The 8,240-nt window shown below is 43.1% G+C and overlaps 1 protein-coding gene across 2 annotated transcripts in view; it reads left to right on the top strand.

The window, feature by feature from the left end:
* The first annotated feature begins 1,553 nt into the window (after window positions 1-1,553).
* Window positions 1,554-8,240, top strand: part of LOC139380652 (MORC family CW-type zinc finger protein 3-like) — a 40,025-nt gene continuing 33,338 nt past the window's right edge. The window contains exon 1 of one of the 2 annotated variants that reach the window (XM_071123549.1): window positions 1,554-1,588. The gene's annotated coding sequence lies outside the window, so the exon portion shown is untranslated. Of the gene's footprint in view, window positions 1,594-8,240 lie in introns of both variants that reach the window. The other variant, XM_071123548.1, reaches the window with a different exon arrangement.

The raw sequence follows: 8,240 nt of genomic DNA, 5'->3' as shown, positions 1-8,240 counted from the left end.
CCAGACTATTTACATTGACACCCTACCCCCCTTTGATTTTACACTGCTGCTACTCACTATTTATTATCTATGTATAGTCACTTTACCCCTACGTACAAACTACCTCAACTAACCTGTATCCCCTAACCAGGATGACTCTGGGCCAATTGTGCGCCGACCTATGGGATTCCCGATCACGGCCGGTTGTGATACAGCCCAGGATCGAACCCAGGTCTGTAGTGATGCCTCCAGCACTACGATGCAATGCCTTAGACTGATGCGCCACTCAGGATCCCAATAGCATAATGTATGCAGGTTTTATAACTTTGTCAAAGCCAATGATTCCTTTGGCCGGCTTTCCTTCCAGTTCTCTGCTGCCAATGACTGGAACGAACTGCAAAAATCACTGAAGCTGTAGACTCATATCTCCCTAAATAGCTTTAAGCACCAGCAATCAGAGCAGCTCACAGATCACTGGACCTGTACATAGCCCATCTGTAAACAGCCCATCCAACTACTCCATCCCCATACTGTATTTATTTATTTATCTTGCTCCTTTGCACCCCAGTATCTCTACTTGCACATTCATCTTCTACACATCTAACGTTCCAGTGTTTAATTGCTATATTGTAATTACTTCGCCACCATGGCCTATTTATTACTTTACTTCCCTCATCCTACCTCATTTGCACACACTGTATATGTACCTTTTCTACTGTATTATTGACTTGTTTGTTTATTCCATGTGTAACTCTGTGTTGTTGTATGTGTCAAACTGCTTTACTTTATCTTGGCCAATTGCAGCTGCAATTGAGAACTTGTTCTCAACTAGCCTACCTGGTTAAATAAAGGTGGGAAAAAATAAAATAATTTAGGGAGGCAGGTGTTTGTGTTCCGGGTCAATACCAGCGTCTCTCTTTTAAATTAATATAAATTGGTTCATGAATAAACAGATAAATTAAGTTATTCTTCAACACTCCAAGGAGTGTTCAGTTACACCCACCAAATGGAGCAAACGTACCTCAAAGTCTGTTCCAGAACATTTTGGGGAAACATGTAGTTCAGTACAAACTGTTCCGCAACATAACAATTGTTCCATCGAACTAAAAGCACCCCTGACTTGTCCCACAAGCTGACCTCTGACATCTACTAAAGAAATTACCTTGATAATAGCATTTTAGTCAGTTAAATACAACAAAACATTATTTATAAAAAGCTATATGAATATGTTTTTGTAACACTATATGTTGTTTACAATCATGATATCTGTACTTTTAGTTCATGGTTGAGCTTGTGTGAATCGGCATTTTTCAACGCGTTCAAAGGAAGTGAATACATTTAACTGGTAATTATCACCTTCCCACTTGGCTATGAATGCAGCATTATTATTCAAAACACCCGCTCGCCCAGCTGGATGGTGCCCTCGCTCTAGACTTGTTCATGTATACATTTAACTTGTAATTACCACCTCCCCACTTGGTTATGAACGCAGCATTATTATTCAACACACCCACTTGGCCCAGCTGGGTGGTTCCCTTGCGCTAGACTTGTGCATGTTTTCCCTTCTGCATTTCGGAGAAGATGGCGTCGCAGAGAGGAGTCCCTATAAGTAAGGTAGGCGTTAACATGATATTTTACTTTTACAGTATCTAGCCACAACCTGTTGACATTGTGCTATGTAGAAGTAAATGATGTGCAGTTGCTTCTGATTATAGTGATTAAACTAATCATCGAAATCATAGCACGTTTTTGGTCTCGATCAGTAGTTTTTACCTGATAAAGTAGAATCCTGTTGAAAAAGTATGTAAAGTACCGTTTATATTCTTAAAACATATATAAAATGATACTGTTGCTTTTTTATACTGTTGCTTTTTTATTTATGGCCCACTGTCCAAGCGCCGGTTTTAAATATCCAAATTAATAATCAATATGTTGAAATAAATTGTGATATTTTGAAGACGAATACGTAAAAGTTACTGCCTACACACACACACACGTATCACACTTGTGTTTAGATTATTTGTATTTGGCAAATTCGTAGCCTACCTTCTAACCTGCACACGCAGCAATATTTACGGAGCGGTCACTCAAGACTGGAATTGGTCGCTTGTTCTACTGTAATAAATCATGCGCGCAAATATACCAGTCACGTCGATATTGTTTAAGTCAATAGAACTGGGGCAATAACCGCTGGGACATGTACGGTTTGCACACATCTAACAGACAAACTCAAAGAACTTTGGTATAGGCTACTACTTCTGTCTGTCAAGATATGACAACCTGTCGTAGCCATGTATCAACTTATATTTCCGTGAGAACGTTATTTCGATAGATGGCAAGGAAACAACACGTTTTTTACTGGATAATTTAAACAAATCACCACCTCATAATGGTTTCTAGATAGCGACAGGGGTTGGCATTCATTTCAATGATAAACCTTTAACCATGACTTAAAAGTCCTCGGATCACATTACGGGAGGATCGCCCGATTTTGTTTTTCTAGCCACGGTGGTCTGAAAATGACAGCTCCATTTCCAATGCCGCATTCAAAACAACTGGGAACTCTGAACTGGAACATTTCCGACTTCCGAATTCAGTGCGTTCAAGACAACTGGGAAGTCGAGCTCCGACTGGGAAAAATCGTAAAAACTCGGAATTCCAAGTCGGGAACACGGGCCTCTTTCTGGAACTCCTTCTTTCCGACCTGAAGATCACTGACATCATGATTCGACCTCGTTTTTTTTCCGAGTTCCCAGTTGTCTTGAAAGCGTATTCTGTCCCAGTTTGAACTGGTTCGAATAACAAAAACAGTGGTACTAAACCAAAGATATTGATATATTTTAAGCAATCGATTTTGTGAGATCGTGATGACTATAAACTGTAATACTAACAACATCGCCCCTGTATATAACCTTGTTATTGTTATTTTGTGTTAAAAAATTTTTTTATGAAACTTTATTTGATAAATATTTTCTTAACTCTTCTTGAACTGCACTGTTGGTTACGGGCTTGTAAGTAAGCATTTCGCGGTAAGGTTGTATTAAAGTTGTATTAGATCACCAATCTGAGGTAAAGGGGATGTGTATTTCCTTTCATTTGTGTGTGGTGAAAACGTTCATCTGTGTAATGTAGTAACACGTTCTGACTACTATAGGGAAATTAGCATAATATAGAATAATCAAATCAAATGTTATTGGTCACATACACATGTTTAGCAGATGTTATTGCGTGTGTAGCGAAATGCGTGTGTTTCTAGCTCCAACACTCACTTCTCCAAATCAATGTGCCAGATTTGTTCCCACTACTAGACAGTCCAGATGCAAAGTCAAAATGGATGAATACAAAATGTTCCTTTTTGGTCTTAATTCAAGGTAAAGGTTAGTATTGCGGTTGAGGTTAGGGTTAGGTTTAAATTCGTATTTGAAGAGATAAATTGTAGAAATAGGCGGTATTTACAGATTTTCTGCTTGCCCAGAGAGTGACAAACCTCCAGATTGGCGAAGCATCCAGCTACAGATTATGCATGCTGACGCTGCTTGGTCTGCGAACTTCAAAGTGCATGCAGGTGCTTCTCAGATGGTATTTTTGCATCTCAAATGGTATGTGCACACGCAACCTGTAGATATTTGTTGGTTGAGTGTTTTGCTTTAGTCGGTAGCTTTGTTCCAGGGCGTCAGTGTGCTACCAGTCGGCGTACAAGCTCTGGTCCAGGGCGTTATGCTAACCACTGTTGATTGTGCAGCTAGCTAGTGCACACTTCTTAGCTAGCTAGTGTAACCGGTGCTATACTGCACCGCTGTAACTCTGCGTTGTGTGTGGTTGATTGAGACAATAAACGTGGACTTTGGAGATCAGGTAGTTTTAATCAAGCAGAACTGACTCTCTGCATCCTGCATCTGCATCCAAAAGGAAATAAAACATTTGTAGAGCACATATGTTCTGAGAATCGTCGCCTCTTTCTCTCTCAGTGCATCAAAAATGATTTTCGAATACAAAAATTAATACACTCTCTCCTTATTATACATAACATATTTTACATAGATAAAACCACATACCTGCATCCAAAAGGAAATAAAACATTTGTAGAGCACATATGTTCCGAGAATCGTCGCCTCTTTCTACAACAGATGCAAAATAGGAGGGACTGGGATCATTCGAGGAGCTAGCCATCGTTCACACATACAATAGCCTGCTAATACCTTAGCTAGCTATTAACCACATGTTGAATTCAGAATATTGATATCATCCTAAAAAGTACAATTACAAGTGCATCTTAACAATACCATCCACTTATGAGTAACCTCTAAATATACATCATTATTCATGAACAAAACACTGTGTGTATGACTTTGTACTTAAAAGAATCAAACTTTTCTGAAGACAGAAAAAGCGTGCCTACCTCTCTCAGTGCATCAAAAATGATGCAAAACGTAAGTACACACTCCCCTTCTCCCAGGATGCAGGCATGCATAACAAATCAACACAACATATTGATATATGAACCTGGTGAAATTCACATAGTACTTTAACAACTGTTACATTCACCCCTCCTGAATTTCACCAACCTTGTAAAACAACAAAATAACCTACCAAGCTCAAGGCTTAATTCTGAATTCAGCTCAAAGCTACCCATAGGGTTCAGGGCAAGTGAAAGTTGGTCAGGCCTTCAACTGCCCCTAGATGCATAGTGCCTCTTACACTATATCTACATTCTTAGCCTTAAAAAAATAATCCTGTGCTAAATCATCTCTCTGTACTATGTTAAACTTACACCTTCTGGTGGATTGACTCTATTAGTGTCTTTACTGGTTTAACTACCCTCCCCGCCCTTGTGCGACCTGCCACTGGGCTAGGGGCCATGGTAACTAACGGTGGCTCTGGCCTTAGATCATTGATCAGAGGTGGGTTTGAAGGAATCAGTTCCAGAATCTCAGAGGTGTTTCCCCGGTTATTTTCCTCAAGCAAACAAGGTTCTTCTGGCTCTGACTTTCCATCCGATGTCCAGAGCTCGGAGTAATCGCTTGAATCCTCCGCCAGCCAGGATGCACTTTCCTCCCCAGAGTCCTCCAAGTATTCCCTGTCCAGTCCATCGCCGGAGTGGGTGACCTCTCCTGCATCTACATTGATTGAAGGCCCTGCAGCATCACTGTCATTGAAGTGCACTGAATCATCCATTTCAAATGGCAGGAAATTCCCCTGCAGCAGTAGATTCCTGTGAACCACTTTCTCTCTGCCGTAACGGTCTTGGATTATGTACGTGTGAGTTTGTGGATTGACTGAAGTCACTGTGAAACTCTCGGGGTTCCACTTGTCAGCCAACTTGCGGCGGCCCCTTTCACCCTTGTTGGCGATGAGGACACGATCCCCCATGGACAAACCAATGCCTTTAACCCGCTTGTCATACTCCCGACCATGTCGTCTCTGTTGCTTGTCAGTGTGCCTTTGGGCAACACTCATAGCTTCCTTCAGCTCAGTGATCAGAGTCTCGACATACTTGTTGCAATCCACAACACTGGAGTCGTCCAAAACATTGCGGAACATAACATCCACTGGTAGCCGAGGGACTCTACCAAACATTAGAAAGAATGGAGCATAGCCCGTAGTCTCGTGAACAGTGGCATTGTAGGCAAATGTTAATGACTGGATTCGTTCAGGCCAATGTTCTTTGGTTTTCAAGGGCAGACTCCTGAGCATGCTACCTAAAGTCCTGTTGAAGCGTTCAGTTTCTCCATTCCCCATTGGGTGATATGCTGTGGTTCTTGACTTTTGGACACCGGAGAGCTTAAGCAGTTCTGCTATTAGCTCACTCTCAAAATTTGCGCCTTGATCAGTATGGATCCTTGATGCAAAGCCATAGACACAGAAGACATGATCCCACAGTTTACGAGCTACTTGCTTGGCTGTCTGGTTTCTGCATGGCCATGCATGGGCAAGTTTAGTGAAGTGGTCAGTCACCACCAGAACATCAACTGAGTTCTTCTTACTGTCTTCCGCTGTCCAAAAATCCAAACACACCAACTCCATGGGAGAGCAAGTTTTGATGCTCTCTAACGGGGCTCTAGCCGCTGGCTCTAGAGTCTTTGCTAGAACGCATCTCTGGCAGCAGCGCACATACTCCTTGATGTCTCTCTCTATTGCAGGCCAGTAAAATCTCTGTCTGGCCAGAGCTAGAGTTCTAGCTTGGCCTTGATGTCCTGCAAGGTCGTGAATGCCAGTCATCGCTTTGAGTCTCAACACCTCTGGCAAGACATACTGGAACTTTCTCCGGTTTGTGTGACTCTCCTTAATGACACAATACAGAACTCCCTCTCTTAGGATCAAGCGATCCCACTGTTTCATCAGCAACAACACTTTAGAAGAAACATTGTATCGATCTCGTCTGGTGGGCCGTTTCTTATTGAAGACGAAAGGGATGACCTTGGAAGTCACAGAGTCTTGCAGCTGGAGATCTCGAAGTTCCTTGTGCGAGAGTTCAGGCTAAGTGTCAATACCAGGAGAAAGCAGCCGTTGGGTGTTGGAACCAAGCTGGATTACTAGCATCTCCGTTGAACATTCCCAGTCAATATGGAGCTGACATATGGCCTTCACTTCAGCAGTGGTCAAAGAGGTTATCTCCTGGGGATAAGAAGCCCAACGGAAGGCATCTTGGACATCATCATTCAGCGTCCCAACAGCCTCAGACAGAAGTGCTAGGTAGGACTCCCTCATCAGTCTCTGCGCGACAGTCACTGCAAATGGGTCGCGGCTCAGTGCATCTGCTACTGTATTCTTGCTGCCTGGGATACGCTTCAAATCAAAGTTGTACGGTGCCAGCTTGGCAACCCATCTTTGCTCACAAGCGTCCAGCTTGGGTTTTGTCATGATGTATGTTAACGGGTTACTATCTTTCCAGACAGTGAACTCGTGCCCCTTAAGCCAGTGACTGAATTTCTCACACACACTCCATTTCAGTGCTAGTAATTCAAGTCTGTGTGCCGGATACCTTCTCTGCGACTTACTCAGGGTCTTGCTCGCAAATGCTATGGGCCTTGCCTTATCTTCACCTTCAGGTACTTGTCAAAGCACAGCCCCAAGACCATCCAAGGAAGCGTCAGTGAAGAGAATGAACGGCCTCTCGAAATCAGGGTGAGCTAGCACGACACAATTCAAAAGAGCATCCTTCAGCTTCTGGAATGCAACGACACACTCCTCAGTCTAATCCGATAGCGTCAGTTTCCGGAAAATCCCACGGTTGCCCTTCTTCCATCTCTTCCTCTGCTCTTTTGACCCCCAGTGAGTGCAAACAAAGGTCTGGATATAGCAGAACAGTCAAGAATGAAGTGCTGGTAATATAATACCATACCCAAGAAGGATTTCAACCTCCGAGCAGAGGGAGTGCATCCATCTGCCTCGATCAGCTGAGCTTGGCTCATCTTGGCAATGGCCTCCACCTTCTCAGGATCCACTGACACACCGTCCTCTTTAATGACATGTCCGAGGAATTTCACTGTTCTTCGTAGAAAGTGGCATTTTTTGGGTGCTAGCTTGAGATTGTTGACTCTTAGACGGCTAAACACAACTTCAAGTCGCCGTAGAGCCTGTTCCTCGGTGGGTGCAAAGACCAACAAGTCATCTAGGTAACAAAGGAGATTTGAGAAGTTTAGGTCCCCAAATATACTCAACATAATTCTCATGAAAGAGGCCGGGCTGTTACACAGACCTTGTGGCATGCGATTGTACTCAAAGTCCCATCGGTGTGGTAAAGGCTGTGTACTTCTTGTCCTCTTCGTGAACTGGAATGTTATAAAATCCTGAGGTCAAGTCCATGGTGCTGAAAAATGCACTGCCACCAAGGGCTGCGAGGCAATCTGCTTGATGAGGAAGGGGATGAGCGTCCTTCACCGTCCGTGCATTCATCCACCTGAAGTCAGTGCATAACCTCAGACTCCCATCTTTCTTCCATACCATGACTAAAGGGGAGGCATACTCACTAACTGACTTGCGTATAAGACCTACTTCTTCCATATCTGTCAATACCTTCCTCAGCTTCAGGTAATGAGCAGGCGGAACTCTTCTGTATGGTAGCCGTAAGGGTCTGTCATCAACCAGGTGGATACGGTGAACATAACCCCTGGCTTCTCCGCAGTCCAGATTATGTCTTGAGAAGATGTCTTCATATTTTGTGATGGTATTCACAAGCTTTTCCTTCCACTGGTCAGCTACCTGGCATCCATCAATGTCAATGTCTACTAATCCTAGATCAGACAGTCTTTGTTTCAGAT

Source organism: Oncorhynchus clarkii, chromosome 22 (assembly GCF_045791955.1).
Source record: "Oncorhynchus clarkii lewisi isolate Uvic-CL-2024 chromosome 22, UVic_Ocla_1.0, whole genome shotgun sequence".
In the NCBI taxonomy this organism is placed as follows: domain Eukaryota; kingdom Metazoa; phylum Chordata; class Actinopteri; order Salmoniformes; family Salmonidae; genus Oncorhynchus; species Oncorhynchus clarkii.
This window is presented reverse-complemented; position numbering and strand designations above follow the sequence as displayed.